Source organism: Vidua chalybeata, chromosome 17 (assembly GCF_026979565.1).
Source record: "Vidua chalybeata isolate OUT-0048 chromosome 17, bVidCha1 merged haplotype, whole genome shotgun sequence".
In the NCBI taxonomy this organism is placed as follows: Eukaryota; Metazoa; Chordata; class Aves; order Passeriformes; family Viduidae; genus Vidua; species Vidua chalybeata.
In genome coordinates this window covers 5,589,672-5,608,567 of record NC_071546.1, presented here as the reverse complement: position 1 = coordinate 5,608,567, position 18,896 = coordinate 5,589,672, and the positions used below count along the sequence as shown (strand labels likewise).

General features: G+C 47.5%; 1 protein-coding gene across 3 annotated transcripts in view; it reads left to right on the top strand.

Moving 5' to 3' along the window:
• Positions 1 to 18,896, top strand: part of ZHX3 (zinc fingers and homeoboxes 3) — a 46,864-nt gene that overhangs the window by 14,229 nt on the left and 13,739 nt on the right. For 2 of the 3 annotated variants that reach the window (XM_053958578.1, XM_053958576.1), the window contains exon 2: positions 2,836 to 2,942. The exons of the other annotated variant lie outside the window; for it this stretch is intronic. The gene's annotated coding sequence lies outside the window, so the exon portion shown is untranslated. The remainder of the gene's footprint in view (positions 1 to 2,835; positions 2,943 to 18,896) is intronic. 3 annotated transcript variants of the gene reach the window in all.

Here is an 18,896-nt window from a genome sequence, read left to right as displayed (position 1 = left end):
GAGGCTTTATTGTGGGACAGCCTAGTTCCCTTTTCAGCCACATAAAAAAAAAAAAATCCCAAAAGAGAGCAAGAAAATCTGTTAAGATCCCAAAGGGCACCCAACAGCTGTTAAAAAAAAAAAAAAAATCTGAGGTGGGGTTGTCACGTAAAAGGAAAACAGAATAATCTCTACTTTTGAGCCTTTGAGCCTTGCAGTGGATTTGATTTTGAAATGTTCAGTCCCTCAGTGGATCTCACACAGGGGTGCTGCTGGGGGCTGGAGTTTCTCTCTCCCCTTTCATGAGCCCACTGGTCCAGCTGGTTCAGACACTGCTAAACCTCCAGGTACAGTAAGATGGCTCACTGTGTGTGTTGAATTTGCTATTTGGGGAAGATATTCTCCATTCTGGAACTGTTTGCAGGTTTTGAGCTGCTCAGTCAAGCCTTGGGAAGCCGTAAGGACGGCAGTGGGATGGTAATGATGGCTGTGGTTCTGGCAGACAGTGCAAATAACTGAGTCAGAAGGACCTCAGTGTATCTTGGCTGTTGGATGCTGGGATTTTAATATCTGGAAGAAGTTAGGGGATAAAAGCATGCCTTGGTTGTCCTTGTTGCTGTTCCAGTTTCAGTGATAAGCAGCTGAGCTGTTTGCATGTTCTGCTCTGAGGAAACCCCAGTCCCTGCCCTCTCGCCCCAGCCCCCTCTGTGTTATTCTTCTTGAAGCAGCAATTCCAGGGAATTCAAGGAGGAGCTGCCAGGGTAATCATGGCTCATGGTGCCAAATTTGCAGGGGCTTTACTCCATATTTCAGAACAAGGTTTTGGAGGACTCAGATTTATCTCTGCCTCCAGCTTAAGTTTCTATTTAAGCCACCTTTAATTTCTAGAAGTGCAAAGCTGTTCTGACTGCTGTGATCGAGGTCACTCTTTAATTTAGGTACTCCAAGGAATGCCAAATCTTGTTTGTTAAAGTCTTAGGCATATGCTGAATCCCTAAAGGAGTGTGTGAAGGATATTAAATGTACCATGGGAGAGAGAGAGGAGCAGCACTGTTACAGGAGGAGGAATGGCAGATAAGCAGTGGGGCCATGCTGTTATCGCTCTGTTTGGGAGGTGCTGGGTTGTGCAAGTCCATATAGGACATTTACACAAATTGCTGGAATAAAAACCCACTCCATCAGCAGTCTAGTATTTGTTTCTTATTATATGTTAAATTTTTTCTGGCACAGCAAAGTTTGTCACCTGTTATGTCAAGGTCTCGGCATTCAACGCTGGGATCGTTCCAAGTGTGCTGAAACCTAATTGGTTAGGGGTAAGCCTTCCCTACATTTTAGGGGAGGAAAAAAAAAAAGAAAAGCGAGGAAAAAAAAAGAAAAAAATGTGGCATCTCTCAGGCATTTAAAGCATTTTTTCTTGTTCTCTCAAGTCTTGTGATTTGCCAGACTCAGGCCTCCTGATTTTTCTTCCCCCTGGTTCTGGGCTTGCTTTGCTTTTCCTGTGAATTAAATTGGGAGAATAACATACAGCAAATAATGTATAACAAATAACATTGAGCAGCCAGCACTGCAGGTCTGGGGAAAGCTTTCTCCAAGCATGGCTCTGCAGCAGGGAACATTGAGACACCTGAGTGCTTAGTGAGGGAAAAACTTTGTGTCCTTCTACCCTTGTCCAATTGCTTTTTTTTTTTTTTTTTTTTTTTTAATCCTCTTGAGTTTGATCTGTAAAATTACAGCCAGAGTGGAAATTTCTTGTCTGCAGGGTTTTGGATGGGTTTGGGGAGCCCTTTCTGAGTTGTAACGCATCTGTGCCAGTTATTTGGTGAAATCTCTCTGTGCCACTTACTTATTTAATCCAAGAAATGCAACAGTTGTGTGCAAAGCATGTGGTCATCAGGATCTAACCTGAGAAGCAGATCAGTGGGGCGCTGGCAGGGAACTTTAGGGACTGGAGCTGGCTGAAGCACAGGGACACTTCACAGAATCATAGAATCACAGAATGGTTTGGGTTGGGAGGGACCTTAAAGATCACATAGTTCCAGCCCTCCTGCCATTGGGCATGGGACACTTGGGACATGCTGCTGGGAGAGGAGGACCTGTCACTGCTCGGGCAGAAGCAACAAAAGTTTAGATTTTCCTTTACTTGGGCAATCACAGTCTAATTTTCCTGGTTTTCATCCTTGTTCCAAGCTCTGGCTCACCTTTTTCTAGGGTGACTCTTTGTTTTTCAATATGCTGTTTTCTCCCCTGATCTGAACTTAATCCCAGAACTCCACTTGGCTGCTTATCTCTTTAGACAGTAAAGTTGAGAAATTAGGAAATACATGGAGCTGGCTCCACTGCTTCTCCAGCAGCGAGGGAACAGGGATTGGATGGCAGTGGGGGAAATGAAGGGGAGAAAAGAAGGCCACAGCTACAAGCAGAGCTGCACGTTATATTTAGCTGCTGCTGTGGCAGTGGCAGGCAGGGTGCTGTGGCTGCTGCTCCAAATATGTTCTGGCCAGTTGAGGTTTCCAGCCCTGTAATGGACCGAGTCCACAGGGAGCTGGGCAGCAGTGCCACTGGTTTCCAGCACACTGCAGCTGGGGGATTGCTTTCACTGGGTTCAGGGCTTGGTGATTAATTCAGCAGACTTGGTTAACTTCTGATAAATAATGTCTTTACTAATTAAGAGGGAGAATAAACCCCCAAATATGGGTGTTTAGGGTGCTTCAGTGGGGATGTGTTGTGAGTGCATGGCAGGGTGGACACCTCAGATTGATCAGTGTTTTGTTTTTGCTTTTAGCCTTTGCTAACCAAGGGCTGCCTTCTCCTTTAGGGGTGCAGCAGTAATTTTTGGTGTAATGTCTTCTCTTCCAGCCCTGAATCCTGGTGCTGCTGAGGCAACTGCAGGCACTTTAAAGATGTGGGTGAGCACAGAGGAGGGGCAGGAGAACGACAGGCTCAGGACGTGGTCCCTTGAGCAGGTAGGACACTTGCTGTCACCTCGAGTGCTGTGTGTGATGTGGAATTTTCTGTCCCGTGCAGCCTGGACAGGGAAATGTGGCATATTCCAGTGTGTCACAGAGATCTGTGTGCAGGCTGCTGGAGCCTGATGGCTGAAGGAAGTGATGCTGCAGTGATTGGCTCTGCTGCCTTGAGAGCAGGGGTTGCTCTGTGGTCAGATCAAGCTTGGCTTATGCTTCCAGGTGTCCCTGAGAAGGGGGAAATTTTTATTTTCTTTGCTTTTGGATATCACTCCTAGAACAAAGCAGAGTTCAGACAGCCTGTGTGTTTGTACTTTTCTCCTGGCTGGCTCCTCTATTTGTGTGCTAGTTGCTGATTTACTTTATTTCCATATCACTTAATAAATATCCATCTGTCCCACGGTGTGGATGAGGGGTCAGGAGAGCAATGCTTTTTCCCTTTGGCTTCTGTGGATGGAAGAAGTGTGCTTGGAAATAACCATCCAGTTTTCCATTACACCGTTCCAGGCTTTTGAAGAAGAAATTGGGTCTCATAGCAGAGCCAAGCCATTTTATTTGTACAAAAAGTAAGCTCCATGGTTGGACATTAGTGAGCAGACTGGCAGGGAATTTGTTCACCCAATTCATGGCTGTGTGATAAATGACAGTGTCCCTGTGGAAATGGGGATTTTCAAACCCTGGAGTGGTTTCTACCCAGCTTGTGCTGCATCTGGAGACTGCTTGCTTCTAGACTTTATTAAATAATCAGCGTTGGGAGTGCAGTAACTGGACTGATGCTGTTTGCTGCAGCTTTCCTGACTCGCTTCCAGTTCTGTAGCCTGTTAAACTGGTAGAAATAAACTAAGGCACACTGCTGAAGCACGTGATGTGCTGGGATCCACGTGCACCCTCAGCCCCCTGAGAGCTGTCCTCCTTGAAGTTCCCTCCATTAATTGCATCTAGGTGGGTCCTCAAAACCTTATGGCAGTAATTGTGCAAATGCAGTGAACATTGTGGCTCTCTGGTTGTCTGGCTATTATAAACAGAGAATTTTGCAGGAGGAAGAGGGTGAAGCTTTGGTAGCTTCACTCTGCCTTTGTAAACAGAGTCGGTCTCTTAGGAGGGAAAGTAGGGAGAAGGGCATTCAATTTTATATCCCTTGGTATCTGCCATGGAAAGACAGCAATAATGGATGTGGATGGTTCATGTGAAAGGTGTCTGGGTAAATAAGAAGGATTCCTTTGTGTTCCATGTGCAGAAAAAGACATTGTTCATTACTGAAGGGCCAGCACCCAGAGATGGCTTGTGTAGTGTGCCATCCTCCCTGCAAGCTCACAGTCCTGTGTTGGCCCACGAAGGCTTTTCACTATCTTCTGAGGGAGCTTTAAGAACCAAACTGAGGATCTTTGCTGCAGAAATTGGCCCCTTTCTCTCTGTTCCTCCTTTTCCCCCACCCTCCTGTGGTGTCCTCTCCCTCCCAGTTCATTTGTTTTTAAGATGATTGTGCCATTGTGTGCATCAATATGTGCATGGCCTGTCTTGTTTTTCTCTTGGCCTGAAAGTGCAAAGCAAATCTGTTTATGGTTTTGGTGAGCTAATTCTTCCCCACCCTAGATTTTTAAATAGACTCTTTCTTTACCAAGCTTGCAGGATGTATTGAAGTAATGGGAAAAATATGTTGTGTGTTAACCTTCCTTTTTTTGTAAAACTTTATTTACAAGACCCTATTCCTGGCAGTGCATCTGGGAAGTGAATATCTGGATGCTGGAGAAAGTAGAAAACTTTGAAATAGCAAAATGGGCATTTAATGCATTTGGGAGGAAATGTTTTGAGTTTTCCATGTTCAGCGCTTGCATTGTGAAGCAAAGTCTAGTGAACTGTGCTCAGTTGTCCCTTTAATTATTTATCTTCTCCTGCAAATCCCAGTTTCTAGGCTAGGCTGTTCCCTGGGCTGTCTGTTACCTTCAGACAGGCTCCTCCAAGGCAGCTGCTGACCCAGACCTTGCAGCTGAAGGTAAGAGCAGCAAGGAATGCTCTTGGCCTGTAAATAGTGCCTTGGATTAAGGGCTTGGTATGTCACTGGTGTGTTGGAAATGTTATTTTTGCCTCTTGATTTCATCCTTCCTGCAAATGAATCTCAGACCTGTCTGTTTAGGTTAACAGCCTTCTCTGCATCCTTGTGGGGGTTGCAGAGCTCCGTGTGCAGCATTTTCACCAGGGTGCTTTGGCTGCTGGAGGCAGAGCTCAGCTCTGCCGTGGGAGCACTAGAGAAGCCCCAGGGACAGCCCTGGCCATGATGCCTGGCTGCTGGCTTCCTTCCCAGCCCTTGTGCTGGCTCTCTCCTGTAGCCTGCCCTGCCACCTCCAACCTGGCTGTGAGTTATTTCTAGTGAAAACTCTGAGCTGCTTGTGGCTGCCATGGGGCAGGAGCTCTCTGTGGAGATGTGGGGCTTTGTGCAGCCTGTCTTGTTTTCCTCTTGTCCTGAAAGTGCTAAGCAAATCTGTTTATGGTTTTGGTGAGCTAATTTTGTGTAGGGTTGGTGTCTCTGCCCATGGCAGCAGGGCTGGACTAAGATGATCTTTAAGGTCCCTTCCAATGCAAACCATTCTGTGATTCTATGGCCATGACATGTGCAAATGCACTTCTCCAGCCCAGCTCTGTAGGGCTTGGCTGAGGCCTCTGGGTACTCCTGTAACATAAATAAGCAGGAGTAGGATTTCAAAGCAAGCAAATTTTTGACATAGTTGATGTCACGCCTCTTCAGCCCTGTGTTTAGGGCCCAATGATCTGCAGGCCCACAGCTGCTAGTTTGGTCTTGTTGCTAATAACCCTCTGGAGGTGTTTCTGCTGAGCTGGTTCTTGCACAGGGCTGAGGGGTTCACCCTGATCTGGCGGTGTCAGGGAAGACAGGACCCGTGGTGGGAAAAACATGAGGTGCTTTCACAGAACTGGGTGCCCTGCATGAAGCTGCAGCACTGGACGTGCTCCTCACTGGGGTTTATGGTGTGGACTGACAGCAAGTACTTCTGGTGAGTAGCTTTAAAGCAGAAAGGGCTGGGGCAGGGTTATCCCACTCATGCAGCCCTTCCACCCAGAGCCTCTGCTCTGCCAGTGAAGAACAGATGGGGAAAAGAGATTTCATTTCCTCACCCTGAGAGGTAAATTTTTCACAAGAGTTTTGTTCACCTGCAAATCTGCAGCAGAGCTCAAGCAAAGAATTCCCCCACACAAAGGCTTTGCAAAACAGGATTGTCCTTTGTCCATGTAATTTGGTAGCACGTGGTGTTTCTTTCTGTAACAGAGTCTTAGAAGAGGTGAAGCTCTCTCTCTTTTTTTCCTTTTCTCTCTCTCTCTGTTAAGCTGGCAGTGTTGGTGCTCCCTAGGAAGGTGATGGCTGGGGGCTGGCACTGACCAGTGCCCCTCAGTCCCCAGGCAGGGCTACAGCCCTGAGCATGGAGCTCTGGAGCCTCTCTTACCTCCTCTTTTCCTATCTCCCCAGTCAGTATGTGTAACTGCAAAGTTTCCCAACTTGCAGATCAGATGGAGTTTTCCAAATGCTCTTGCATCCTTTTCCCTCATTCCTCCCTTCCTACTCTTACTTCTTACTGACCTATTTGCTCAGGACATGTATACAGTATCAGTGTGACAAATTAAATTGCTTGTACTCAGAAAGATGAGGCCACTGGATGCATAAACTTCTTGGCTAGCCCCACACTAACAGTTTTGACTCCTGCTCCTCACATTGTATTTTGTGAAAGGCAAATTCCATCCTGCATATCCCTTTCCAAACCTATTGCCCAACACTTCCACTATTTGTCATCAGCTGAAAGGGATCTGAGCACTGCAGATATCCACAGATGTGGTTTGATTGTCTGCTGTGTTACAAACCACATCTGTGTATCAGGAGGGTTTGGCTTTGCTGTTCCCCTTTGCAGGGCTTCTCCCCGTGCTGGTGTTTGGGACGTGCAGTGGTGCTGCAGTGGCTCTGCTGTTCCTCTGGTGAGGTGAGCAGTGCCTTGGGAAGGCAGGAGACTCCCAGGAGCAGCCACGCTGGATGCTCCAGAGATGCCTTCAGCCAGCCCTGTCTGGCAGGGGTGCCCTGAGGCTGTGGAAGGCTCCAGTGAGGGCTGTGTCCAGTCTCTGTGAAGGGACTGGGGTATGCTTGAACAGGTTTTCTTTATGAAGGGAAAGAACTGTGCCTGTGGCCTGTGAAGGTCTGGATAAAGTCCATTTATTGTTTTGTACCAACACAAACCAGTGGCACGTCAGGTTCAAGGACGGGCCTGCTGTAAAGGGAGAGGCTTCGGGATGTCTGGCTCCCAGCTAAGGCTTCAATATTCTGGGTCCTCAGAGGTATTTGTGAAAGAAGACACAAATCCAAGGTGAAATGGTGAGTTCTTACTCGCCAGCCTTCAAACTGTGGACTGGAGGCCACTCCTCAAAACAAAATGATTCACTGCAGAGGAAAAAGAGCTTTATTTCCCAGCTTGATCTGGAGCCTTGTAATCACTTTGGTGGTTCAGCTCTCTGCAGCACTGAGGAATTGTCTGTTCCAGCACACTGAGCATGCTGCAAGTTTTATTTTATTTCCAAAACAGCACTTTAAGCATGTTGGGCTGTAAGGGAAACTCGTAATAATTCCCTCTGCCAGTATAATTCAGTGGCAGTGCAAAATAGGAGGGTGTCTGACTAAAGGTGACCCATTAAAGGGTGATTTTTGATAAATAACTAGACTGGGGACTTACAAGTCCTGAGTTTAATTACTGACTTTGCTATAAGCTTCCTGTGACCTTGGGTGAGTTATTTAAAATTGCTTTGTGCCTCATTTCCCTTTCAGTAACACACTGGTGACAGCATTTCCGTTCCAGCCGGGAGCTGTGGCAGTGGGAAGGTGTCTGTACCCTTTTCCATAGCTGCTGTGTGAAGAACCTGGATGGACTAGGAAGCATGACCATCTCATGGGCCTTTTTTTCTGTTTTCCTGGGGAAAACAGAACAGGATATCCATTTAAAGGGTTTTACAGGTACGCAGGGAATATGTTCCATTAGGTCCTGGGGCTCCTGGCATAACTGCTCTAGCAAGGTGGTTGCTCCTTGGGCTGTAAAGTCTTCCTTAGCACTGCTCTCAGCTCTTGAGCTTTAAATTGATGGCCAGTTTGGGCAGAGCAGGTTTCTGGTGCTCCTGTGCTGCCTTTCTGCTTTGGACTTGGGTGAATGCTGAGGAGAGGCAATGGCTGTGGGGATAAAGTATTGGGGCTGCCATGGGGCAGGAGCTCTCTGTGGAGATGTGGGGCTTTGTGCAGCCTGGTGTAGGGCTGGTGTTCCTGCCCATGGCAGCAGGGCTGGACTAAGATGATCTTTAAGGTTCCTTCCAATGCAAACCATTCTGTGATTCTATGGCCATGACGTGCAAATGCACTTCTCCACTTCCCCATGGCAGTGTGCACACAGACCCCAGGCAGATCATTTCATCTCTCCCTGCTTCTTCCCTCCTGCTCCTTCCCAGAGTAGGGTAACAGCACTGACCACCTCTTTTCCTCACTCCCTAAATGCCAGGAGAAGCTCTCCAGCATGCCTGAAATGTGCTAAAACCTCATGGATGGAATAGCAGACATCTGGGGGGAACAAGGGGCTGGCTGGCTCCTGTGTGCTGCTCTGAAGGCTCCCTGCCATTCCCATGGGATGAGCTTTGGGAAGCCCTGACATGACAGCTGTCCTGGGGGGAGCTGCCTCTGGTGCCTCTGCTCCAGGTACAGCAGAGTTGAGGAGTGATGCTGAGCCTGCTTTGTGCTGGGGCTATGCAGCCCCTCTCCCCTTTGCCATATCCAGGGGAATATGCCAGCCTGAGACCCCCACCCTGTGGCAGTGAGTGAGCTCCAGCTGGTGTGGGATGCTGTGCGTGGATGGAAATGATCATCTTTGGGATGTGGCAGAAATCAGGCCTCGTGGTGGTTGTGGGTGGGAAAATGCTCTTGGGGAGTATCTGACTATCCAGAAATACTAAAAATACTGTTATCTGTATTTCCCTCTGGTCACACGGTTGGTCCAGTGGCTTGTGCAGGCTGTTGAGAGCCAGCAGTGTGAATTGTGGCCACTCTTTCATCTTTGGTGTGAATATATCATATGAAATTTCTATCACCTGTGCAAGAGGCATGGCCCAGCAGCTGGAAAAATCCATCCATTTTGGACAGAAGCTTTGCTTTTATCTCCATCCTTCTCTTCCCACGAGCCAACACCCCAACCCCCTTCTCCTTCAAGGTATCCTGAGTTACTGACTGTCCTGCTGGGATGCTACAAGGCTGGACAGCTGGCAGCATGTGGCCTCCAGGGCACAGCAACAGGCTGGGGCTGCTTCTAGACCAGGGATTGTAAATCTCAGGCTAGAGGTAGGTCTGGCTGTTCCTTCAGACTCTGCCTGTAACTAGAAGTAAAACTGTCTTGAACAGCACCCCTGACACTAGTGAAAGGGAAGAAATTGAATTCAATGTACAGGATGTGGTATCATTAAGCACTTCTGCTGTCTAACCCTCTTGATTTTCCATTTTGTGGTTTGTGTGATCTTCCTGCTGGGCCAACAAACATTTAAGGCTGTGGATTTTCCCCCAAGTTGTGAGACTCTTAGTTCTTCAAGCCACTTTGTGTGTGGGGGAGGGTGAGCTCCAGACTGATGTTTGTGGAAGATCACATGGATGTGTGACTTCTAAAAGTCTCCAGGGTTGTCTGTTGGAGGTTCTCAGAGCTCTGGGGAGAGGCTTTGCACATGTTTCTTGGGAAATTCTAAAATGCTGTGGAAATAACTAGTGACTGAGGAAGGGAGGGATGTGGGGAAGATGCCAGGCAACAAGGAGGAGGCTGGTAGCAATTTCCTAATGGAGCTGAACCCTGGTGAATGGTTTCAGAGCACTGATGTACTCTGGGGGATGGCAAGTGACTGTACCCTGAATATCCCACAGACAGGGAGCTGCCATCCCGTGGGACCTTGCCCAGGATGGCAGCTTGTGTCATTTAAACAGTGAGGGTGTCTCCTGCACTGGAAGCTTCTCAGCACTCACCAGCACTTGCAGGTGATGATGAGACTTGTGCCAAATTTGAGAAGGGTGGAGAGGATGAAGGGTACAGGGTAGGAGCAGCTGGCCATGAATTTTGCATGTTGTTCCTGTGGTTGCTGCTTGCTTTTGATGTGAAAACAGATGGTCCAGAAGAACCCCAGACATGGTGGCAGTGCTTTGGACAGTGCTGCCAGCCACTCTCCCAGCTATCCCAGGCAGGCATGTGCAGTGTTACAGCAGTAATCCATGGAGAGCTCCCTGAAGGAGCCCTGCTGCTCTGCCTGCTCCGGCCCTTCGGGAGGCAGCTCGATGTGGAATTGATTGCAAGGGTGTTGCTCTTGAGGGGTTTCTCTGCCCTGTCTGCTCCTGATGGGATCAGGGATGAGTCCTGCAGGCTGTGAGTGCTGTCCCCCGGCTGCCCTGACGTGGGAGGCTTCTATTCCCTTAATCCTGTGTGGTGGGTGATTATGGGCTTGTGCATGGAGGGAGTTCCCGCTGTCCTGAGCCTTATCCAGCGTGACATGCTGTCATTTTGGTGCAGCATCATTAAGATGCTCCCAGCTCTGTTCACTCCTAGCCCAAAGAGGAGGGCAGGTGCCTGGAGGACCATGTTCTCCTAACCTGACTGTGATTTGGGCTGCTGGCCTAGAAATGAAATGCTCCATCATGGCATTACCAGTCGGTCATCCCCATTCCTGTGAGTGCTGGCTGCCTGCTGACACAGCATGGATGTTTTTACCTTACTGTCCCCCGTGCTGACTCCTGCAGTTTACTTTATCCTGCTGTTTTCTTAGTGCTGTGAAACAGAGTTAATAATGTTGCTGTGCCCTTTACCCTAATGAGGATAATGGATGTTTTAGACTGGTGTAATGAGACAACCCTTCATTTTTTTCTGAAAAGCCAGGAGGGGTTCTTGATTTCTGTCTTGCTGAAGTTATAACATAATCTGTGATGCCTTTGGTGTAAACCAGAAATATTTCTGTTTTTCAGGGGACACTTGGCAATGAGAACTTTTCCATGTTCATTTGAAGGGCTGGGAAATTTTAAATTTGCAATAGATGGATTTTCTCCAAAGGCTTCAGGTTAAGTCAGCTCTAAGGAAATTACAGTCTTTGTATGGCAAACTGATTTTTTTTTTAATTTACTCTTATTTAATTTAATTTCATTCCCTCATTCCATGAAGGATGTTGTTCCCCTCTGCTACTCCTGCACCCAGTCTAACCTAAGTTCATGCAATTGTTTGTGAAGGGTGGGATGGTTTCAGGAGGGCAAAATGCAGCAGTCAGCTCTCCTGTGAGCACTAGAATGGTAGAAAACAGGCACAAATCCTTTTTGTTTTCTCTCATCACTCCCCTTTGTCACCTGTCTGCAGGTCTGATTTGGCAAATAGAGCAGCTATTAGTGAACTCCCCACTGTGAACTGGGGTGGTGAGGTGGTAATAAAGTCTCTTTGCACTTGTATGGACATATAAAATACTTAGAAAACTCATCTAATTCAACTATTGGAGATGTACTAGTAAGTTCACACCTGGCTGCATGCACAGAAAATGAGGATTTCCTTGGGCTGTCATTTCTAGGGATGGATTTTTGAAGCCTGTGGCCAAGACCTGAAGATAGGTTTGCTATCGGTTGGTGGTGATTGGGCTGTACTTGCATAATGATAGTAATTTCCTTCTTCTTATATCTTAAATTTGATTTATAAGACCATGCTGCAGTGTGACTTTCAAGTGTTTGTCTCTACTGGCAGCTGGCAATGTATTAGCTGTGATCCTTTACAGAAATAAGTGTTCAGTGTTGGAGCTAAATTGAATAATATGGTGGTGTTTGTGTCTTAATCTTCCAAATAGCTCTGTTAAGTTTGCTACATTGATGTCTGAAAGGCTTAAAAATAATAAACTCCATTGTATAGAGCTTTGAATACAGAGTGGAAGCTTAGTAATTGCTGGCAGTTCATGGGCAGACTCACTGAAACATGGCAAGGAGGCAATTCTCCCAGCACGCCTGAATTTTTTAAAAGAATCTTCTTGTATCAAGGCCTTGTGATCCACAAGGTACAAAGTACATCCATATGAATTCAGGCTAGTGGGACTCAGTCCAAAACCCCAAACCCTTTAGTTGCAGTATCATATCAATTTAAAATTTGTTTTTTGTCTTCCTCATCAGTCTGCTGGGAGCTGTTTGCATCCCGAGCTTTTGGGCAGGGTAGATGGAGTGGGCTTATCTTGGTTGTCAGCAGAGAGCTGAACTCCTGAGCCCCCATCCCAGTTCCCAACCTTTTGCTCTTCACAGGAAGTGGGGAAAAAAACCTAAATACATGGTGGTTTGTTTCTTTTTAATGAGGTTCTCAGGGAATCAAGTGTCAAAGGAAAAGCTCTGAAATCAGGGATCTGGCTTTGCTGTTTCTTCACAGAAGATGTCTGTAGTTCCCCTGCATCCTTGTAAATGAGTTTTTAAATGAGGAGTTGCAAAGAGCAACTGAGGAAAAGGCTGGTTGGACTAGCAGGAATTATTTAAAAACAAACAACAAACAAAAAACCCCAAACAACCAAATCCCCCCTCTGCCCCCCCCCCAAAAAAAACCCCAAACAAGAAAAACCTCAAAACAAAACAGGAGAGGGAAAGGAGGAGAATGTGATTTGTTTATCACAACTGAACTTGAAACTAATTTTAAATGTCTGTCTTCTGAGAGTAAGGAAATTCCTTTAGCTTCCAGCAGTAAATAACTGGGATGCTTTCAGCTCACAGCTGATCTAGAGGATGGTGAGTTTTCAACTAAAAAAATAATTGACTTTCCAGTAAGGCCACTCCATTCCAAGTGTCACTAAGCAGCTGGAGGAAGAGGAGAGTCCTGACTGGCACAGTTCATATCACAAATAACCCTTGAACTTTGTTCTGTGTCTCTGAGTTCTGTCCAGAGTGTCTTGACAAATGGTTTTGAACAAATACAGTTTCTAACCAAGGAGCAAATGACCAGGATTGCATCTGGGTGGCAGGTGTGTGATCCAGATGCCCAGATTTTGCCCAGAGAGATCTCAAATCACGTCTCGAATCCATTTTTCTCTTGCTATCAATCTGAAAAGACATGGTGAGTATTTCAGAGAAAGGGAGAAGGTTGTCCATGGGAAATCTTGGAGGTCAGTGAATGAGGGTGTGGTGGTAAGGATGGTTGTCCTCCATGACAAGCTCTTCTTGGCAACTAAGTGGTGAAGGATTTAATGCTGGCTGTGGTGAGCAGGATTTCTGAAACTCAGCTTCTCCCCATGCTCATCTCAGCAAAGGGTTTGGCTGTCAGTGATACTGAGCTCTCGTAATGGTCTGTCCTTCTCTGTGCCAGCAGGGCCTGTCCTGTGCAGTCCAGTTGGGATTTCTGGAAGTCTGTCACTTATGTAGGTGCTAAAAAGGAACTGAACTTATTTGGGAACTGGTGTTCCAGCTGAAGGAGCTGAGCACTTGCCAGTCTGACCATATGCTTCTGAAGTCCTTGTGGTTCAGTGCTTTAGTCCAGGATATTGCCTATTTAAGGCAATGGAAGGAAGCCCTGTGCCACTCTTGCAGAGTAGGTATGTGAACTTTAAGCACCAGCACCAAATGGTAGTTCTAGAATTAGATGGTGTCCCTAATTTCCCTCTTCAGTTTTAAGTGGATGCAGCATTCTTCACTTACAGCCTCAACTGTTGTGTTGCATTGTTGTATGGGGTTGAACATCTGCCCCTTCCAGCCACAAAAGTGGCTGTGTTCCAGTGGTGGGTGGTTTCTTTCTATTCAGGGATCCTCTGAGGCCTGGAAAAGCTTGAGTATTAGGCATGACATACTGTCAACTGCTGCAGATCCCCTTGGCTCCCTCCTCCCAACATCTGCAAGGCCGGAGTTGTCCATCTTGGCTTGTCCGTGTACAGTGCACAGAGCAGAAAGACCCAATTCCTACCGGCTGCTGCTGCTGAGCAGGGAGTGGGGCCTCACCAGGAACCTGCCCATCCCATGCAGGAAACATTTGTGGTCCCAGCCTGTAGCAGAAGAGGGGGAAGAGCTATCTCCAGCTCCCTCAGGAGGGTTGTGTTGCTGGGACCACAGTCCCGGGATCTTTCCCCACTCGCAGCACCCTGGTTTGGGATGCTCATCCTCTATCCAGCAGCTCTGCTGTAGCCCTGCTGTGCTGTGGGGTGGCAGGGGATGGAGCAGGCAGAGCAGCAGACCTGGCAGGAACACCGTGCACCACATTAAAGGCTTGGATGCTAAAGCAGAGCCGTGGTGAGGGACAAGGTGCCTGTCTCACACAGGTCTCTCAGCCCAGTGTTTTTTTCCCTGCAGCATTGTTTCCCTGATTGACTGGCGTTGGCTTGGCAAAAGCCTTTTGAATATTCATTTGGCTGACGGGAGATGAGAGTGTGGTAGCTCCTTGAAATCAGCTTGGGGAGGGGAAGCAAATAAGACTGCCTTTTTCTCACTCCTGGTGCTACTTGAACTCTCTCAAATGCACACTTCACATGGATAAATGATTGCGGAGGCCTCAGCCTACCTAACAAGCCTGCTGTTGTACAGCAAAAATTATAGTGCCTGCATCCTTGCCATCCTCATTTAAAAGCCCATTCCTCATTAATATCTCTTTATACGTATTATGGCAGCTCGAAGTGCCATTCCTCTTCTCCCCACCCATTTCCTTGTCTGGCTGTGACATACAGGAACTACACCCAGTGCTTGACTCGCCTCTCCTGACCTTTTGTAACTTGGCTCCAAACTCCTTTTTTTGGGTCTTTTGCAAAACACTGTCAGAAGGGAAAAATCCTTTGTTAAAACACAGCCAACTCCTGCCTCAACGTGGAACAGTTTGTTCTGCTGAAAGAATGAGCCAGTTCAGTGAGCAGAAAAACATTGCCATAAACCAGTGGGCTCAATAAGCTGCAAAAGCCATCGGCTGCGCGCAGCGTCTGCAAGGACGACTCTGAAGCAGAATGCATGGGGATGGAAAAAAATAATCCACAATCCCAACCTGCCAAACCCTGTTTCTTTGCTTTCAGGCGAAGTATTTTGCAGTTTTCTTTTTGGTTATAGCAACTGTAAGTGGCGGAATGGGAGCTGAGGCTGAGCCAGGATTAACACAGCTCTCGAAGCTGCATATTGCAAAAGGGCACAGGGGATGAAGTAATCCAAAAATGCTCAGCTGGGAAGGGGCTGCAGCACTCATAGTCATCAGGCTGTGCTGCAGATGATCAGCTCCAGCGCCTCTGGTACTGTTTAGTAGCTTGGTTTAGTCCTTCCCACCCACATCTTGTTTTAAAGCTCTGGGCACTCTTTACTTCCCTGGAATTGCTGCGGGTCTGTCCCTTTTGCGGCTGCTTGGTAACTGGTGATCAGCCTGGTGATCAGCCTGGCTTCAGCAAGAGGTTCTTCATTCCACAGGGGACTTGGACGCTTGGTGAGAAACCTGTGTGACAGGCTTTGGGTTTGTGTCTGCAGTGGGATTGTTTTGGTGCTGGCATAAAAGCTGACACTGGTTTTCTTTTAACAGTAAATGTTGTGCTGGCATTAGAGCTGTGGTTCCCGAATTTGGGGTGATGGCCCCTCGATTAAGGTCACCCGTATGGAGGTGATGTGCAAGCCTGGCAGTGGGCTTGTGAGCAGAGGTACATCAGAAAGGTGGGCTCCAAGGCTTCTCCAAGATGAGTCCTTGGGAAGGGGCAGGCTGTAGCTGCACTGAGAGCACAGTGGGGCTGTGGCACTGTGTGTGCTCTGTTGCCACTGGGTGCTCACACCTGTGAGCTCCTCAGCAGCTCAGCCAAGCGTTCCCTGCTGATTTAAAAGTCTCAAGTATCCTTGCTGGAAATTTGACATGGACAAAGATCTACCTCTGGTGCTTATTCATCGCTCTGAGCTCCCCAGTAGATTTTTGTCTTGGAGCCAGTTCAGTAATTTCAGATAATAAAACACAAAGAAGTGTATTTTAGGTGTAACCTGTTCATCTTCACTTACATTCTGAAGGGCTGCATCTGCCAAAGCTGGGCTTATCCTACGGAAATGGAGATGCTTGACAATGAGCTCCAAGGGTGGGATCACAAGGTGTGTGGTACACCTGAAGGTGGTATGGCAGGATAAAATTGATGTGTGAGGTACCTGTGTTTCAGATGAAATCACGAATAAAGCCCTGACAATGCAAGCAAAGATAAAACATCCTAGAGAAAGCACAAGGGGCTGAAATGGGAACTCCAGTGTATTTACCAGCATGGTCATACTGTCCTGTTCAGGCACAAACCAGCCTGCTGGCAGTCACCAGCTGAGTGTGAGGTGATGGGACACCCACATCCTGATGAGCTGAGGGACTTCTTGAAGCTCCATTCATGCTATCTGGTGTCCTCTGCTGGTAGTGCTAACCTCTGAGCTGGCTCTGTTGAGATGTGATTATCTGTCTGCTGGGCCTTTTGCTTTGGGGGAATGGTGGGAATGTTTGCAGCAAGGACAAAATCTGAGGATTGAAGCTATGGAGGTGGGTGCCTGGATTGCTGGAACTGTGAACCCTGCTAAGGTAGTGCAATGCAGAGCAAATCTGTAATGAAGCCTCTGTGCCAAAAGAGATTATTGCTTTTTTGGAAGATGTTAATGGTATGATTACATAACATTTATTTTGTGCTCAATCAAATGGATGAAGGCAGAGGAAAAGGAGTGAATTAATGTTAGTGATGTTCAAACAGAAGCACGCAAAGCTCTGAGGGATGATCAGTGGTTTTGTTTTGATGTGTATTGTGGTGGTTGTTTTTTATTCCCCACATTCTCTTGAAATATAGCACACAGGCTTGTCTCTAAGGGGGGCACATTGCCAATAGTCTAAAGGTTATGTTATCCCAGTGACCTATTTTTATACTCTAATCGTGTTCTGTTTCAGCCGGCTCTTTCTAACCTTCCATCTTGCTCAGTTTTGTGCTTGTCTGGGGAACCAAAAAAAAAAAAAAAAAAAAAGCAGAGATAATTGCCCTTAGTCCCTCAGTGGTGAGGCAGCCTCTGCCCAGATACCAACACACAGGAGAGGTGCTGCTGTTACAGCACAAGAGCAATCCACACACACAGCTGGGAAATGGGCGACTACTTGAGATGGGGATGAGGAGCCCTGTGGGACAGAGGAGAGAGGGCTTCTCTTAAAGGCAGGTTTAAAATGGAGAAGTCCAGCAGTTTGGAGAAGGGTGAAATTTTAATGAATAGCTCTGTTTAACTGGTCTAAATGGAAAAGACACTTTTCTGCTCTAGGCCTGCCAAGGAATGGAGAATGAATACGATTGTTCGGTCAACCGGCTCCCACTGCATTTAGACTGTACCCGCAGTTTCAAAGCCAGGCTTAAGCTACAAAGCACCCTGACCAGTTGGCATAAAGAGAAATTGTTCCTTAGTACAAACGTTGACTGTGATGCTGCTTGAAGCTGAAAACTGCTGAAGTTTGTGCGTGTGTTTGTACATTCGTGCAGTGTGAAATAATAAGATGTGAAGAGCCTTTCTTGCCTGCGTGGCCTCTCTGGGGCTGAGGTTCTTGTATTGCTGGTGGCTCTGCTTGTTCATGTTAAGGTTGGAGTGCCTGCAGAGTTAGTGTGGTACCAATCTGCTCTGGAGGGGAAAATCTCACTAACTGCTCATTGATGAGCTTGCAGTTCTGAATGGGGTTAAAGCCCCAAAGAACGAAGTGTGTCACGACCTTGGTCTGGGTTATGAACCAGGCTTTGGGTGGCAGACGCTGCCTCCAGGTGCAAGGGCATGGCATGGGGATGTGTGCCAGAAGCCAGGGTGATGCTCTGCTGCTGGCATTTTTAGGCTGCTGGAGATGTTCCCATGCTGTGACTTCCTCCCAGCTGCAGCCTTTGCAGAGTTACTTGGGGAGGGTGCTGGACTCCAGCTAGCTGGGATGCACAACCACAGAGTGGGAACAGAGGAGCTCAGCCCTGCCAAATCTTGCCCTTTCTTCTCCTTCACAGAGCCATGCTGGCACAGCTGGCAGAGAGGTCCCTCCCACACCTTGGAAGTTTCTCTGGAGAGGTGATCTGTCCCTGCTGGCTGTGTCTGTCCGTATGGAATCCCGACAGGGATGTGGCCTGCAGAGGTCTTTGCTGAGATGTCCATCTCCACAGCGTGTCCCTGGGATGGATTAGCAATAGCCCCCACTGGGCATCTTTTAGCAATAAATAATTCACACTGGTGAAATTCCGACATGACTTCTCATGAACGGACTGCAAAGGCAGAAGGAATGTTAATGCCCAGCCAAAGAGGAAGAGTCCCAGCACTCCCTGGCTGGCAACAGGGGGGCCATGGGCCTGTACCCCAAATACATAGACCTATTCATCCTCCCTTCCCCAGCACCATGGTAAATGCACCCAGTCCCAGGCTACTGAGCTGGCTCCCAGGGCAAACTGGGTGCCTGTCATGCTGGGGGGACCTGCTGTCAAACACAGTGGGATGTTTGTGGGCGTGGGAAGGGGGCTCAGCCCTCAGGTTTGGGTTGATGGTGCTGGCCACAAGGATCATTTATTTAATGGCCTGGCTAATTAAAGTGTGATTGGGAATTCATCTGGAACTCCCAGAGACAGTGCTGCATCTTTTGCCCCTGGCTGGAGGTAGAACCTGAAGGGGAGAGACAAAAACTCAAAAACATCAACTTTTTTTTCCTCCTTTGATTTCTTGCTCTTTTCCCCCTCATATGATGCTATCAGCTGGGGCCTGCAGAGCTTCAACTTAAAAACAAACCACTTTTATTTAAAGTGCCAATATTGTGCTTGGCTCCATATGAGACAGAAACATTAACTTTGTCTCTGACCTGGGGAGCGTGTCTGCCTGCCTAGCAGGCACTGAAAGTGTTGAGAAAACTGTTATTTTACTTCTATTTTGGTGCCGATTTTTAAAAATCTAATTTTTCAATGGAGCATTCCCTCTTCAGCAGAGCACCAGAGCCCACAGAA